The sequence below is a fragment of the Scyliorhinus canicula genome, chromosome 7, assembly GCF_902713615.1.
Source record: "Scyliorhinus canicula chromosome 7, sScyCan1.1, whole genome shotgun sequence".
Lineage (NCBI taxonomy): Eukaryota > Metazoa > Chordata > Chondrichthyes > Carcharhiniformes > Scyliorhinidae > Scyliorhinus > Scyliorhinus canicula.
In genome coordinates, this window is record NC_052152.1 from 35,189,049 (window position 1) to 35,207,138 (window position 18,090).

The following is an 18,090-nucleotide window of genomic DNA, read 5'->3' on the forward strand; positions in this document are numbered from 1 at the left end:
ACCCATCCAGAAACTGCCCATATCTTCCGCCTCTCCAACCAGTTTAGCCTTATATAACTTCTTGTAAAATCCCCTGTGCACCTCATTTATCTTTTCCAGCTCCAATACCAACTCCCTCTTCTCCGCCCTGTTGCTCTTTTATCTGAACCACAAGATGGAGTATGTTCCATGTATTGGACAAATGACCACACAGCCAGTATATTAGTTCAATTACAGTTTATTATTAAACATAGGCTTGGTTCTACGTTCTATGCGTAATAATCTACATGCAGCTACACATTAAACTATACCTAACAACTGAAATGACCTTTACTTAACTTCCAAGTGACTGGCTCTGTGCAGGTTAGATAAGGCCTTTATCTAGATCCTCACGTGTGGTGGCTGGAAATCGTCAGGTTCGTCTCGGCTGTGGCTCGTTCTTCAGGTAGCGATTGCGGGACCTTGAACTTGGCTGCGATTGGTGAGGCAGAGGCCGGTCCCCAAAAGAGGCTGAATACTGGTTGTGCAGTTCTTCTTATCCCCTGATCTTTTGCGCTCTTTTGAGCCGTCCCAACTTGGGATCCAATGGATAATGAAGGTTTTGATTACCCTAATCGATTCTGGCCAGTTAGGGGCGGGTACCTCGATGGTTGGGCGAGTTCTAGCTGCTATTATCCAAGGCATGTATGTACTCCCAAATAAGGTAAATAGGCACCCCGAGTCTGCTACTGCTGCTATGTTTCAATCTGTGTCCCATTGTCCTGGGGAAATTGGTGATTGATCTTTAGCAGATGTGAGTTTCAGTTAGGACTGGTTTCCCTCTGCACAATACACAGGGGCTGTGTACCGTCTAGGTCCCAGCCTGACCACAATTCCCATTATCCTTTGCGGGCGGCCATTTTAGATGGCCGCAGCCCTTTCCTGCAAAATATTCCTAGAGTCTGCCTAATGCCACAATTGGTGGGCCAACATAGGACTCACATTCTCCCCATGCCCATACTGCCCCACTGCCTTGCCTGTCATCAACCAATCAAACTGTCCCTGAAATTTCTTCCTTTCTGCCAACAACTCCTTCGTGGGGGCCGCCGAGTATCTTCTATCTACCTCAACTATCTTGTCTAACAGCTGCCGGTGCCCCTACCTCCTCCTCCTGTCCCTATGCGCCTTAGACAAAATAATCTCACCTTGGATCACTGCCTTCAAAGTTCCCAAAACGTGGCCGCCGACACCTCAACATTCTGATTAAGCTCCACATAATTCCCAATCACCACCCTCACCTTCTCACAAAACGGCTGGTCTTCTGCCAGAATCCCGAATCCAACCTCCACCCCGGCCTTTGCACCTGTCCCAAACTGAGCCTCACATCGAACCAATGTGATCCGAGATCCCAATGTGATCCGAGATCACAATTCCCCTCACCTCAGTTATTGAGTTCAGCTCTTACGTCCATGTTTGGACTAAGGCGGTCAGGAGCTGAGTGGCTCTGGTGGAACCGAAACTGAGCATCTGTGAACAGGTTATTGCTGTGTATGTTGTCACAACCGGGTGAGGAGGAATGAGTTGGCTCCTGTCTTTAATCAACCCCTTTGTTGATCGCAACAAAAGTTTATTTAAAATTTTACCCTCGTAAATTATTTTCCCAACCCAAATGTATTTTTTTTTTGAAGGAGCCAATTCAACCATCCATGTTTTCTTGAGCAAGAGTAAGTTTATTAGTTACTAAAAAAAAGAGGAAAAATAAATAATACATGCAACACACAAACACACACACCAGAAATAAGAATGATGAGAGTCCAAGTGAAATTTAAAAGAATATACAAATGAAACCTTAGCTTGTCCCTTAGACATAAATGGTGGTATGTTGCAGCCGTTAAATTGAATGATTTCGGTAGAACTGACTTTGGGAGTTTTGTAGTCTGTGAGAGACACTTGTGTGTCTCTGCAGGGATAACTGACGAGGCTGTCTTGTTTCTTCCTGTTTGCTACCTGTCTGCTAGACAGCTTGCCTCCAGCAAGAGAGAGATCACCTGCCTATGTCTGGAGGAGTGACTGAAGACTGCTTCTTGCTTCTGTTACACATTGTTCTAAAGCCAGTTTTTTAACCATTTTCTCTATGAATTCCTGGAATTGGGAAATAGGCACATCTTGCATCTGCCGTCTGCTTTCATCTCAGAATGTTTTACACAGTCTGAGATATAAATCAACAGGGGATTGTCTTTTCGGATGTCTTATGAGATGTAGGAAACAGTCCAGGAAATTGTCTTCGCAAACACGGGAGATTAAAGCCCAGTCTATTGCATTTTCCCTACCTACATTTCTTTCAAGTGTTTCTGTTTGAGGTGGGCCTTGACACCCCTTCTGAGATGAAATTCCATGTTCTCAGGACATGTCTGTTAGTATAATCCACATAGGAATTTTCCAGAAAGTGGTCACTTTACAGTAACAGCCGTCAGGATCTTTTGTACTTTTTTAAAAACACAAGTCTTCTTTAAAAAGTTCAATATGCCTGGTGATAGTTGGTAAATCTGTAGTCCATTTTGTGACAAAGTGTTGCTTGATAGTACTGTTAACGACACCTTCTCTCACTTTGCTGATGATTAAGCGTTGCAGATGATCGAGCGTAGACTGATGGAGGGATAATTGTCCTGTTTTGATGGGCAGACAAACCTGGTCAATTTTCCCCATTGCCGGATAGATGCCAGTGTTGCAGCTGTACTGGAACAGCATGGCTATGGCAAGGCTAGTTCTGGAGCATAATTCATCAGTATTATTGTTATTCCTAGTTTCCATCCATACTGATTCAGTACTATTGCTGGAATGTTGTCAGGATCCATAGCCTTTTCAGTATCCAGTGCCTTCACACATTTCTGTTGTCATGTGGAGTAAATTGGCTGAAGACTGCATCTGTAATGCGTGGGACGTCAGGAGGAGGGAAATGGATCATTCATTTAGCACTTTGGCTGAAGATGGTTGCATATGCTTCAGTCTTCTCCTTTGCATTAATGTGCTGGGCTCCCCCATTATTGAGATTGGTGATGTTTGTGGAGCCTCTTCTTTCGGTTTGTTGATTTAATTCTCCACCACTTTTCATGACTGGATAATAATAATAATCTTTATTATTGTCACAAGTAGGCTTACATTAACGCTGCAATGAAATTACCGTGAAAAGCCCGAGTCGCCACACTCTGGCGCCTGTTTGGGTACACTGAGGGAGAATTCAGAATGTCCAATTTACCTAACAGCACGCCTTTTGGGAGTTGTGGGAGGAAACCGGAGCACCCGGAGGAAACCCGCGTAGACACTGAGAGAGTGTGCAGACTCTGCACAGACAGTGACCCAAGCCGGGAATCGAACCTGGGACCTTGGCGCTGTGAAGCAACAGTGCTAATCACTGTGCTACTGTGCTTCCCTTATGTGCACAGAGGCTCAGAGATGGTCGCCTGTTCTTTCTATATTACAGGTATAATCTTTATTTCCACAAGTAGGCTTACGTTAAATGAAGTTACTGTGAAAAGCCCCTAGTCGCCACATTCCGTCGCCTGTTTGGGTACACGAAGGGAGAGTTCAGAATGTCCAAATTACCTAACACCACGTCTTCCAGGACTTATGGGAGGAAATCGGAGCACCCGGAGGAAACCCACGCAGACACAGAGAGAACGTGCAGACCTCCGCACAGACAGTGACCCAAGCTTGGAATCGAACCTGGGACCCTGGCGCTGTGAAGCAACAATGTGAACCACTGTGCTACCGTGCTGCCCACAAAGTCATTCTGAATCGGTAGCATGACATGAAGTCTGTGCATAGTCCTGCTTTCTTTTAATGTGCAGTAACCCTTGCATTTACAAGGAGTGAGTACATGTTTGATACACCTCACCTCATTTGTAGAGAAGATGAGTAGTACCACGGCAGGATGGTGTGTGGATGGTTCGTGTGATGATGTGGCAAGCAAAGAGCTTAGGTCTCATCTATTTGTTGTGGGATCACTTTTTCTTTGTCAGTTGCATGCTACTTACACTGTTTGGCATGCAAGTAGTCTTGTGTTAGTTTCACAAGTTTGACACCTCTTAATTTAACCTATGCCTTATGCTGCCTGTTACTGCCCTCTGCTGGCAGCAACTGATGAAACAGACAAATCGGTCCCCACAACAGTTTTATTTAATACAGCGATTTAATACAGCTATATTTAACTCACTAAAACGTCTTATTTAAACAGTACCATACTTTCAAGACTCGCATGTTGAACTCAAACTACTACCCGATAGAGAGAACTTGGCCAGGCTCGCTCTGGAGGGATGTGCGCTGCTCTGAGTTCCCAGACTCGGGGTATTGTATTGCGAATGTTGGTCCCAGGTTATCGTTGCTGAAATCTCAAAATGTCCTGATTTTTATAAGGTTTTAGTTAAACAATCCTGTATCCCATAGGCATCATTCATTCTTCTTTCTTGAGAGAGCCTTGTTTTTGCTGTTTCAATGCAAAAGTGTTATCAATAAAAAGTCCAGCTTCAAATTATTCTGTCTCTTCCCACAAAAGTCATTTGCTTGAGTTTCATTTAAAAAAAAATTTAGAGTACCCAATTATTTTTTCCAATTAAGGGGCAATTTAGCTTGGCCAATCCGCCTATCCTCCACATCTTTGGGCTGTGAGGGTGAAACCCACACAAACACGGGGAGAATGTGTAAATTTCACACAGACAGTGACCCAGGGCCGGGATTCGAACCCGGGTCGTCAGCGCCGTAGGCATCAATGCTAACCACTGTGCCACTGTGCTGCCCTGAGTTTCAATTTTCACACACACAAACCTTTAGTATCTTTTACCATCAAGCCTCACGGCACAATGTTAGCCATCTTTCCTACTCAGCGTGCCTCTGGCATGGCTTCCTTCACTGTTCTTTGAACCAGGGTTGATCCCCCAGCTTGATGCTAAAGGTAGAGTGGGGGATATGCCAGGCCATGATTACAGATTATGGCTGAATACAATTCTGCTGCTGTTGATGGCAAACAGCATCTTGTGCATGCCCAGTCTTAATGATGGGTTCAAGTCGGCTTGCTCGGTTGAACTGATGAATGCGAGGTTTCACAGATGGGACAAAAGGGGGAGATATGGAAATGAAGGATCTGCAAGCTTGGAGGAGCTGGGGGAGAAGTAAGGGTTGGCACAGGGGCAAGGGTTTAGGTGCCTGCAGGTTTGAGATTTTGCAAGGAAGATTTCCCCGATCTTCCCGATAACGCCGGCCTCCTCGCTGTTGGAGGCTACTCAGAGCGGGGGGTGAAGAAGGGGTTGTATTGGCGATTATGGGAGGATCCTGGAGGAGGATAGGGTGTCCATGGAGGGGCTTAAGGTAAAGTGGGAGGAAGAGGTGGGGGTTTGCCGATGGAAGAGGGGTTGTGGTGTGAAATGCTGTGAAGAGTGAACACCTCAACCTCGTGTGCGACTTTAGGGCTGACACGATTGAAGGTGGTGTATAGGACACACCTCGCAAAATCAAAGATGAGCTGGCTGTTTGAGGGGGTGGAGGATAATTTTGAGTGATGTGGGAGGGGCCCCGCAAACCAGGGATAGCACAGTGATTAGCTCTGTTGTTTCAGATTCCAGGATCCCAGGTTCAATTCCCGCTTGGCTCACTGTGTGGAGTCTGCACATTCTCCCCATGTCAGTGTTGGTTTCCTCCGAGTGCTCCGGTATCTCTCGCAAGTCCCAAAAGATGTGCTTGTTAGGTGAATTGGACATTCTGAATACTCCCTCCGTGTAATCGAACAGGCGCCTGAGTGTGGTGACTAGGGTTTTCACAATATCTTCATTATAGTGTTAATGTAAACCTACTTGTGACAATAATTAAGATTATAATTATTATGTTCATATGTTTTGCTCCTGCCCGAAGCTGGAAAGGTTTTGGCAGGGGGCATTTAGCACTATCTCGGGAGGTTTGCATATGGATGTGGAGCCTAGTCCCCTCGAAGGCATTTTTAGGCTGTCGGACTGGCCGGAATTGCAGGTCGGTGCAGTTGCAGATGTTATTGCCTTCGCCTCGCTGATTGCCCTTAGGTGGGTCTTGTTGGGGTGGAGGTCAGCTTCTCCACCCTGTACCTCGGTATGCGGGGGGGACACGCTGGAGTGTTTGACCCTGGAGAAGGTAAAGTTTGAGCTGAGGGGAGCGAAGGAGGGGTCTACAATTCTTGGGGTTTGTTTATTAGCCACTTCGGGTGTTGGCTGTTGTTGAATGCTAAGGGGGGGGGGGGGGGGGGGGGCTGTTTCCATTTTTGCTCTAAGAGTCTATGTTTTAGGTTTTATATTGTTGGGGTTTTGTTGTTGTTTTCTTTCTTTGTATGGCTAAAATGATGAAAATATGGTGAATAAAAACATTTTAAAAAAATGCATGCCCAGTCTTGAGTTGCTAAATCTGTTTGAAATCTATCTGCTATAGCACAGTGGTAGTGCCACACAACATGATCGTGGGTATCCTCAATGTGGGAACGAAACAGTGGTTAGCACTGCTGCCTCACATGCCAGGGTCCCGGGTTCGATTCTGATCTTGGGTGACTGTCTGTGTGGAGTTTGCATATTCTCCCAATGTCTGCGTGGGTTTCCTCCGGGTGCGCCAATTTCCCCCCACAGTCAAAAGATGTGCAGATTAGGTGATTGGCCATGCTAAATTGCCCCTTAATGTCCAATAGTTAGGTAAGGTAATAGGGATGGGGCGTGGGCCTCAGTGGGGTGCTGTTTTGGAGGGTCGGTGCAGACTTGATGGATCGAATAGCATCCTCCTGCACTGTAGGTATTCTATGATCCAAGACCTTGCCTCTTCAAGGACTGAATAAGGTGGTCACTCCAAACAATACTGACATGGACAGATGCATCTGTGACAGGTAGAATGGTGAGGGCAAGGTCACGTGGGTTTTCCCCCTTTGTTGGTTCTTTTACTACCTGCCACAAACCCTGTCTAGGATCTATGTATTTTAGGGCTCGGTCAGCAGTGGTGAGAATTTATGAGGTCCAGAATCAATGTTGAGGGCTCCCAGTGCAACTCCCTCCCAACAGCACTGCCACCTCTGATGGGCCTGTCCTGCCAATGGGACAGGACACATCCAGGGATGTTGATGGTGGTGTCTGGGACATAGTCTGTTAGTTACGATTCTGTGAGTATGACTATATTAGGCTATTGCTCTACTGGTCTGTCAGACAGCTCCTCCAATTTTGGCATAAGCCCCCAAGATATTAGTAAGTATGACTCTGAAGAGAGTCATGGCTGGGTGTGCTGCTGCCATTTCCAGTGCCTACAGTGCCTAGTGTTTATACTGTTAGAACATTAAGCAAGCAATAATTGGAGTTTGTAACAAAGACTGTAATAATTGTGGAGTCTTTAATCATCATGTAATAGATTGGAAAAATCAAACTGACAAAGCTGGTGTGGAAGATGAGGTTGCCAAATGCTTTGTGACTCCTTCCAAGGACAATGCATTGTGGAATCAACGGAAACAAAATCATTTCACATCTGGTATTGTATTTAATGAGCAAGAGTTAGTTAGTAATCTCATAATAAAAGCGCCTCTGGGAAAATGTAATCATAAACTTTATATGGAATTAATTGTATTTAGAGCAATATGCTGAAGTTGAAAACAAGGTCCTTAAAACTTAAACAAAGACAACTAAATGTGTAAGAGGGGAGCCCTGCCTAAAGTTTATCGGGTAAATAGACTAAATGTTATACCAGTATATCATCAGTGGGAAATATTTAAAGAAACAGTTCAAAATGTTCACCAAAAATACATTGAGAAATAAAAGCTTAGCAAGAGCAATTCCTCCATGGCTTACTAGGGAAGTTGAGAACGTGTTGGGAGTAAAAGGAGGGCTTTATAATGTTGTGAAAGAGAGCTGTAAGGCTGAGGATTCAGAGAGCTTTAAAAACCACCAAAAAATTGATTTAAGAAGGAAAACAACAGAATATGAGAGTAAACTAGCCAATAATATAAAAATGGACTGTAAGAGCTTTTACAGATAAACTTTGGTCCCTTAGAGACAGGAAACATAATAGGAATGAGGGAATTACACAGAAGTTGAACAAATATTTTGTGTCTGTCTGTTCAGTGAAAGAAATAACACTGCAGAAATAGAGGGTGATCAAGAGGCTAATAAAATTGAAGGCCATAAAGTAATTAATATCACCAGAGGAAAAAGTATTAGAGAAAATTCAAGGGACCTAAAGCTCACAGATCACTCGGACCTGGTTGCTTCCATCCTCAGGTTCCACAGAGATAGCTGTAGAGGTAGTGGATGCACTGCTTAGGATTTTCAAAAATTCCCTAGATTCTAGAATGGCCCCAGTGGATTTAATGTCTCAGAGAATCAAGGGATATGGGAGCGTGCAGCAAAATGGAGTCGAGGCAGAAGGTCCAATGGGTTTGGTAGGGTCCTGCAGGGATCAGTGTTGGGGCCCTTGCTGTGTGTGGTTTATATAAGTGATTTAGATATGAATGTAGGAGGGTTGATCAGTAAATTTGCGGATGATACGAAAATTGGTGGTGTGGTAAATAGTGAGGAGGATAACCTTCGATTACAGGAGGATATAGATGGGATAGTCAGATGGGTTGATCAGTGGCAAATGAAATTCAATCGGATAAGGGAGTGGTGATGCACTTGGGCAGGACAAACAAGGCAAGGGAATATATGCTAAATGGCAGGACCCTGGGAAACACTGAGGATCAGAGGGACCTTGATGCGCATGTAGTAGGTCAGGTGGATACAGTGGCTAAGAAGGCATATGGTATACTTGGCTTTATTAACCGAGGCATAGAGTGTAAGAGCAGGGAGGTTGTGCTGGAACTGTATAAAACGTTGGTTAAGCCACAGCTAGAATATTATGTGCAGTTCTGCAATCCACATTCTAGGAGGGATGTGATAGCACTGGAAAGGGCGCAGAGGAGATTTACCAAGATGTAGCCTGGGCTGGAGAGTTTTAGATATGAAGAGAGATTCGGTAGACTTGCATTGTTTTCCTTGGAGCAAGGAGATTAAGATGTATAAAATTATGAGGGGCATAGATAGAGTAGACACAAATAAACATTTCCCCTTGGTGGAGGGATCAATGACCAGGGGCAGGAGGTTTAGAGGGGATGTGAGGAAAAACTTTTTCACCCAGAGGGTGGTGGCAGTCAGGAACTCACTGACCGATAGGGTGGATTAGGAGAGACCTTCATAACATTGAGAAGTATTTAGATGTGCATTTGCGATGCCAAGGAATACAAGGCTATGGGCCAAGTTTTGGAATAGCATAGTTTGGTAGTTGTTTTTGACCAGCGCAGACGTGATGGGCCGAAGGGCCTTTTCTGTGCTGAGTTATTCTCTGACTGTAAGGTCAGCCACGACCATATTGAATGGCAGAGTGGGCTCAAAGGCCATATGGTCTATTCCTGCTCCTACCTCTTATGTTCTTAAAAGTCCCTGGTGAATGTTCTGACCTTGTGTGCATGGTAGATCTATGATTTGCACAGTGTTGGAAATTCTCTTTAAACTCCTAGTTTCTTGAAAAAAATGTTGCTGAAAAGTTGGATATGTGTCCAGAAAACTCCAGCAATAACCACATAAAATAACATGTAATTTCCATGTATAAGAACATAAGCCATGTCCTAGTGTCTTCTGTTAAAGATGGGTGTAACTGAGAATATGTGCTAGAAGGCCACCAACTTTTGAATCTGGTTGAGGCAGTCTCCCATTATCACTGCAGTTTCACTCTTGGCAGCTGCTACCCTCTCCAAACTCATAACTTTCATGACAGCCTAATCTCTTGATTCCCTCTAAACTCAACTTTTGAGACATAACAATCTCTTTGGTTGATGATGTTAATGGCTCCATTTGCTCTTTCAAAGAACCTTGCCTGGGATTCTCCTCTACCTGGCGGGGCGGGGGGTCCTGGCGTAGCGGCGTGGCGCCAACCACTCCGGCGCCGGGCCTCCCCAAAGGTGCGTAATTCTCCGCAACTTTGGGGGCTAGGCCCGCGCCGGAGTGGTTGGCGCCACGCCGACTGGCGCCAACGGCCTTTGACGCCCGCCGGCCGGAGTCGGGGCTGGCCGAAAGGCCTTCGCCGGTTCGCGCATGCGCCGGTGCGTCAGCTGCTGCTGACGTCACCATCGCCACATCCACGGTAGGGGGGTTCTCTTCTGCCTCCGCCATGGTGGAGGCCGTGGCGGCGGTGGAAGAAAAAGAGTGCCCCCATGGCACTGGCCCGCCCGCCGATCGGTGGGCCCTGAACGCGGGGCTCGCCACCTGTGGGGCACCCCCCCCGGGGTCCTGGAGGGGGGGGGGGGGGTGATCCCGCCGCCACCACCAGAGGTGGTTTAAACCACGGCGGCGGGATTGGCCTCTCAGCGGCGGGACTTCGGCCCATCGCGGGCCGGAGAATCGCCGCGGAGGGCACGCCGATCGGCGGGGCGTTATTCCCGCTCCCGCCAATTCCCGGGTGGTGGAGAATTCTGGCCACGGCGGGGGCAGGATTTTCGCCGGCTCCAGGCGATTCTCCGACCCTGCGGGGGGTCGGAGAATTTTGCCCCTTTTTTTCAATAGATATTTCACTTTCCTTGTCCATTTTTGAATAATTTAAATTTCCTATAAATGTCATTATACTGTCAATATACACCTCTTTAATTTCATCCTAGCTTCTGTTGGCCATGGCTCTCTGGTAGCACTCTTGCCTCTGAGTCATAAGATTGTGTGCCTGTCTCCCCTCACAAGTGACGTTAAAAGATCCCTTGTCATCATTTGAAGGAGAGCAGGGCAGTTCTCCCTGGTGTCCTGCCAATATGTGTCAGTCACCAACATGGCTGAACAACTTACCTGATTATTATCACATTGCTATTTGTGGGACTTTGCTCTGCAGAAATCAGCTCCCATTTTACCGACATTGAAATGGTGACAGTAAGCAGCACAAGTACTTAAGTGGCTGTAAAACACTTGTTAATTGGCTGCAAAGTGCTTCAGAACGTCATTGTTGTGAAGGGCTAACCGGCTGCAAGTCTCATTTTCTCTTTCTTACCTAACCACAGAGCCAACTTTTTCCACAGTCTCTCCCTTTGCTCCACTCTGTTTTTATTAGTTAACATTATGCATAAACTACTCACTTTTTGAAAGGGCAGCCTGTGTTTTGGCTTTGCATCCATCTGACTCACACAAGGCTCCTTTCACCCGCTAATGCTGGGGCACTTTAAAAAACACTCACAGCACTTTGCAAATGATCTCTTGCCATGTGTGATGTTTCAGCACAAGCAACAAATGTAACACTCAGCCATTGGCACATATTAGTTGCAGCTTAGCCACCCACACCAGAAAAGATTAGGTCCATTCTATCCTGCTTCATAGCAGAAATGGGTGGCATGGTAGCATAGTGGTTAGCACAGTTGCTTCACAGCTCCAGGGTCTCAGGTTCAATTCCCGGCTTGGGTCAATGTCTGAGCGGAGTCTGCACGTCCTCCCTGTGTCTGCGTGGGTGTTCTCCGGGTGCTCCGGTTTCCTCCCACAGTCCAAAGATGTGCGGGTTAGGTGGATTGGCCATGCTAAAGTGCCCTTAGTGTCCAAAAAGATTAAGTGGGGGGTTACTGGGTTACGGGGATAGGGTAGGGAAGTGGGTTTGAGTAGGGTGCTCTTTGTAAGGGCCGGTGCAGACTCGATGGGCTGAATGGCCTCCTTCTGCACTGTAAATTCTATAAAAAAGCTTGGAGGAAGATCAGTTTAGACGTGACATGAGAATGGTACAGCAAAGGCATGTCAGTCAGAGTATGAGCAATGTCAAGGGTTGGGATATAGACTCTTCTTCAGAATATAGCCAACTGATATATTTGAAATACATTCGTAACATTATTCCCTAAATTAATTCCTAAATAGTATTTGATTAACTAGGAGATTTTATGGTGCAGTGGGTCACATCCCTGCCTCTGAGCTTGAAGCTCTGGGTTAGAGTCTCACCCCAGGTTTGATGGCCAAGCAAGGAGTGTTCATAATGTAGTCAAATAGGTTGATTAGGAACCTGAAAATCCTTCCAATACAGCTTCCATCCTGCAATAACACTCAAGGAGCTCATCCAGAACAGTCAGTTTGATTGCCACCCTTTCCTCTGACACACAGCAGCTATAGTGTGTGCCATCTACAAGATGCACTGCAGGAACTCACCAAGGCTCCTTAGACAGCACCTTCCAAACCCACAACCACTACCATCTAGCAGGACAAGGGCAGCAGATACATGGGAATGCCACCATTTGGAAATTCACGTCCAAGCGACTCACCATCCTGACTTGGAAATATATTGCTGTTCCTTCTCTGTCGCTGGGTCAAAATCCTGGAACACCCTCTCTAACAGCACTGTGAGTGTACCTACACCACATACACTGCAGCGGTTCAAGAAGGCAACTCACCACCACCTTCTGAAGGGCAATTAGGAATTAGCAACAAATGCTGGCCTTGCCAGCAAAGCTCACATCCTATAAAAATGAATACTTAAAAAAAACACTGGTGTGTTAAGAGTGGGAGAAATTCCTGGTTGGCCATGAGAGGAAAAGAAAGTTGGAGCCTCTACCAAAACTATCCGTAGCTCAAAACTACAATATACATGTAAAAGTGCTGGTTGCCACAGCAAAGTGGACTCACTGAGTGAACGGGAACACATCAAAACCATCTGATAAACTCCAATTTGCACACAGTAAGATCCTACAAACAGCAATAAGAGAAATGACCTGATTAGCTGGTTTACTGATGTGATTGAGGAAAAAACATTGGTCTAGATACCAGGCAACTCTCCTCTTCTTTGGGCAGCACGGTGGCACAGTGGTTAGCACTGCTGCCTCATGGCACCAAGGTCCCAGGTTCGAACCCGGCTCTGGGTCACTGTCCATGTGGAGTTTGCACATTCTCCCCGTGTTTGCGTGGGTTTTGCCCCCACAACCCAAAGGTGTGCAGGTTAGGTGGATTGGCCACGCTAATTTGCCCCTTAATTGGAAAAAATGAATTGGGCACTCTAAATTTAGAAAAAAACAACTCTCCTTTTTTAGTAGTGCCTATAGTATTTTACATCCACTTGAGAGAGATTTCAGTTTTACTTATCTGAAAGATGGTGGGTGGGATTCTCTGTCCTACCACACCAGTTTTTTGGTGCGGCGTGCCCCCACCGGCAGCGGGATTCTGTGCTGGCAGCAAGCCAATGGGGTTTCCCATTGTGGGGACCCCCACGCCGTTGGGAAATCCGCAGGCTTGAGTGTGCTGTCGGCGAAATGGAGGATCCTGCCGATGGAGAATCCAGCCCAGTATCTCTGAAGGATCAGCACTTTCACAGCGCTGCGTTGGAAAGTCAACTGTAGTTATGTGCTAAAATCTCTGAAGTGGGCTTGATGTCCCAACCTCCTGACTGCAGAAAGAAAGTGAGTCTCTGAGTTTAGGCTGATTGATTTTGATTAAGAAAGTGTACTGCTGTTGATCTAACTTGGGAGTGCAAATAATCTTAACCATTTGTGCTCCATTCATAGTTTCGCCACCTGTCTATTTAACAACATTAGTGTAGTATGAGGGCGACATAGTGGCGTACTGGTTAGCGCTGTTGCCTATGGCACTGAGGACCTGGGTTCGCTCCTGGCCCCTGTCGGTGTGGAGTTTGCATGTTCTCCCTGTGTCTGCATGGGTTTCACCCCCACAACCCAAATATGTAGAGGCAGGTGGATTGGCCATGTTAAATTGCTCCTTAATTGTAAAAAAAAATTGGATACTCTAAATTTATAAAAAAACAAAAAAAACAGCACAGTATGAACTGACAGCGAATTGGCTGTTTTAGTCCCTGGAGTCAGGCCACCCACTGATCGTCTACCCCCTCGGGGGCTTCACCTGATGTACATTGTGCTGATTCTCTCTTTCATTCAGTTGTCCCTTGGCTGACAGCAGCTAAACCAGCATAGACCAGGACTTCTTTGTAAGATGTGCAGTAGGCTACCTCCACGATTCGGTCTGGTTTGATTGCATGTTAGCTGTTTACATGGTACAGACATGGGAGCGCCACCACCTACTAGGGGCAGCAGGGTAGCATGGTGGTTAGCATAAATGCTTCACAGCTCCAGGGTCCCAGGTTCGATTCCCGGCTGGGTCACTGTCTGTGTGGAGTCTGCACGTCCTCCCCCTGTGTGCGTGGGTTTCCTCCGGGTGCTCCGGTTTCCTCCCACAGTCCAAAGATGTGCGGGTTAGGTGATTGGCCATGCTAAATTGCCCATAGTGTCCTAATGAAAGTAAGGTTAAGGGGGGTGTTGTTGGGTTACGGGTATAGGGTGGATATGTGGGTTTGAGGAGGGTGATCATGGCTCGGCACAACATTGAGGGCCGAAGGGCCTGTTCTGTGATGTACTGTTCTATGTTCTATGTACCTGGAAGTTCCCCTCAAGTCACCCGCCATCCTGACTTTGAAATATATTGCTGTTCCTTCACTGTCAAAATCCTGAAACTCACTCCATAACAGTGCTGTGGGTGTATCTACACCAGATAGATTGCAATCGTTCAGGAAAGCAGCTCACCACCACCTTTCCAAGAACAATTAGGGATAGGTAATAATTTGTTGCCTAGACAGCGGTGCCCACATCCCATGAATGAATTAAAAGAAACATAAAATAAGCAAATTGTGCAGATACATATGAATTAGGAGCACAGGTAGGGCAATTCACCCCTTGAGAAAGCTCTGCAATTCAATGAGTTCCTGGCTTATATTTTTGTGTTTTGAATTCCACATTCCTTTCTACCCCTGAAACCAATCTAACTCTGCATTAAAATTATTCAGTAACCCCGCCTCCCCCACCTTCTGATGCAGAGTTCCAAAGTCTCTCAACCCCCGAAGAGAAAATAAATTCTCCTCAGCTCAGTCCTAAAGGGGTGACACCTAATTTTAAAATAATGCCCTCTAGTTCTGGACTCACTACAAGAGGCAACATCCTTTCCATGTCCAGCTTTGTCGAGGCAGTTCAGGATGTTTATATACTTCAATCGAGTAACTCCTCGGAACTCCTGTGGAACCAAGTCCAGTCTGTCCAACCTTTCCTCATAACCTGCCCATTTCAGGGATCAGTCTAGTAAACTGCCTTCAATGCACTTCCATTCCTCATTAAATGAGGTGACATAAAATGCACACATTATTCAAGATGCGATCTCACCAATACCCTGTGTAACTGAAGCATGACATTCTTACTTTAATAGTCAATTCCTCTCGTAATAAAGGATAGCATTTCATCAGCCTTCTTAATTACTTGCTGGACCTGTGTACTAACTTGTTGCCTTATGTACTTGGTCACCCTGATCCCTCTGCACCTCAGAATTTTGCAGTCGTTCTCCGTTTAAGTAATACTCTGCCTTTTTATTCTTCCTGCCAAAGTGAAGAACTTCACATTTTCCCACATTGTATTCCGTTTTTAAATTTTTGCCCACAAACTCAATCAGCATCTGTTTGCGACCTCCTTGTGCCTTCTTCACAACATTCTTTCCAACCTATCTTTTGTCATCTGCAAATGTAGCTACCATGCCTTCACTCCCCTTCATCTAAATCATTTATATAAATTGTAAAAAACGAAGGCCGTAACACAGACCCCTGAGGGACTCCATTCATATCCATCCAGCCAGAAAAAGATCCATTTATGCATACTCTCTATTTTCTGTCAACCAGCCAATCTATCCTTGCTAATATGTTACTACCTACAGTACCCAATGCTCCTACTGTGCACAATAACCTTTCATGTGATACCTTGTCAAATGCCTTCTGGAAATCCAAGTATTATGGGCGAAATTCTCCCCCCCCCACGACGGGTGGGAGAATAGGGGGAGGGCCTTCCCGACTTTTTTGACGCCCTCCCGCTATTCTCCCCCCCCCCCCCCCCCCCCCGCCGAAATCCAGACAAGAATCGCTGCCGCCGTTTTTTTACGGCCGGCAGCGATTCTCAGCTGTTAGAAGGGCCGAAGTCCCAGCCCTTTACGACCTTTTTACGAACGGCAAACACACCTGGTCCTGCCGTTCGTAAAAACGTCGTGACAAACTCGCAAAAAATAACCATGGCACCGATTGGCACGGCAGTACCACGGCCGTGCCAAGGGTGCCATGGGCCCGCGATCGGTGGGCACCGATCGCGGGCAGCGGGCCCGCTGCCCGCGCACTATTTGTCCTTCCGCCGCCCCGCAGTATCAATATGCGGGGCGGCTGAGGGTCAACCCGGCCCGTGCATGCGCGGGTTTCGCGCAAAAACGCGATGACGTCACCCGCGCATGCGCGGGTGGAGTCTTCCCACCTGCGCATGCGCGGCTGACGTCATATGACGCGTCAGCCGGCGCTAACTCCGGCAAGCGGGCTTAACGATTTTCGTTAAGCCCGACTTGTCGGAGCCTCGACGTCGGGCTGCTAGCCCCGACGGGGGACCAGAATCGGTCCCCCGTCGGGAAGGGGCGCGCTGCCGTAAAACCCGCCCGGGTTTTACGGCAGTTTTACGATTTCTCCCGTTTTGGGAGAATTTCGCCCTATATGTCTACAGGCTCCCCAATACCCACAGCGCACGCCACTCCTTCAAAGAACACCAATAAATTGGTTAAACATGATTTTCCTTTCACAAAAGCATGCTGGCTCTTCCTGATTACCGTAAGTTTTTCTATTATCACCTTCGAGACAGTTTCTGGGAAGCTTAACATGACTCAGCTTTGATATCCTGTGGATGCTTGTCAGTAATTATGAGAGATGCATGTTTTCATTATTTCAGGTGCAAAAAGAAGTTGCAAAATATGTTGGTAAGGCCACGCCTGGACTATTATGTGCAGTTTTGGTCTCCTTATCTGAGGAAGAATGTTCTTGCTCTAGAGGGAGTGCAGCGAAGGTTTACTAGACTGATGCCTGGGATGGCACGACTGACGTCTGAGGAGAGAATCGGTTAGGATTGTATTCACTGGAGTTCAGAAGAATAAGAGGGAGATCTCATTGAAACTAATAAAATGTTAACATGTTGGACAGGGTAGATGAGGAAAGGAGGTTCCCGATGGTGGGTGTGTCTAGAACCAGGGGTCAGTCTGAGGAGAATAATAATCTTTATTAGTGCCACAAGTAGGCTTACATTAACACTGCAATGAAGCTGCTGTGAAAATTCCCTAGTCGCCACACTAAAACATCTGTTTCGGTACACTGAGGGAGAATTCAGAATGTCCAATTCACCAAACAAGCAGGTCTTTCGAGACTTGTGGGAGGAGATCCGCCTATTTCACTGTGTTTTAATGAAGGAGACACGGCTCTTTATTTTTCTGAGACATAATTGTTTTATATATATAACTAAATCTTCTCTTTAGCTTCACTTCTTGCTGCCTTACCTACTTATAATATTTCTAAAATAGTTGATAGCCCAAGCCACATTCTGATCAAAATGTACAGTAATAATTGTGTTCACGGTAGATATGTGTGAATGCTCAAGATCATTTCTGCATGGGAAATAAATATACAGAAAAGAAAAAAAATTGTTTTTGAACATGACCATAGAAAGCATCCAATCTGGCTGCATCACATGGCAACTGCTCGGCCCAAGACCGCAAGAAACATCAGAGAGCCGTGAACACAGCCGGATCCATCTCACAAACCTGCCTCCCAACCATTGACTCCATCTACACCTCCCACTGCCTGGGGAAAATGGGCAGCATAATCAAAGACCACTTCCATCCGGCCTACTCACTCTTCCAACTTCTCCCATTGGGCAGGAGATAAAAAAGGCTGAGAACATGCATGAACAGACACAAAAACAGCTTAGAACATACAGTGCAGAAGGAGGCCATTCGGCCCATCGAGTCTGCACCGACCCACTTAAGCCCTCACTTCAACCCTGTCCCCTTAACCGAATAACCCCATCTAACCTTCTTCTCTGCTGTTACCAGACTCCTAAATGACCCTCTTATGGACTGACTTGATTAACTCTACATCCTTGTATGCTTCACCCGATACTGGTGTTTATGTAGTTACATTGTATACCTTGTGCTGCCTTATTATGTATTTTCTTTTCATGTACTTAATGATCTATTGAGCTGCTTGCAAAAAAGTACTTTTCACTGTACCTCGGTACACATGACAATAAACGAGATCCAAATGTAC

The 18,090-nt window shown here is 46.2% G+C and overlaps 1 protein-coding gene across 4 annotated transcripts in view; it reads left to right on the forward strand.

The window, feature by feature from the left end:
• The window catches only part of cmss1 (cms1 ribosomal small subunit homolog), a 443,802-nt gene that overhangs the window by 13,956 nt on the left and 411,756 nt on the right, over positions 1-18,090 (forward strand). The window lies entirely within an intron of this gene.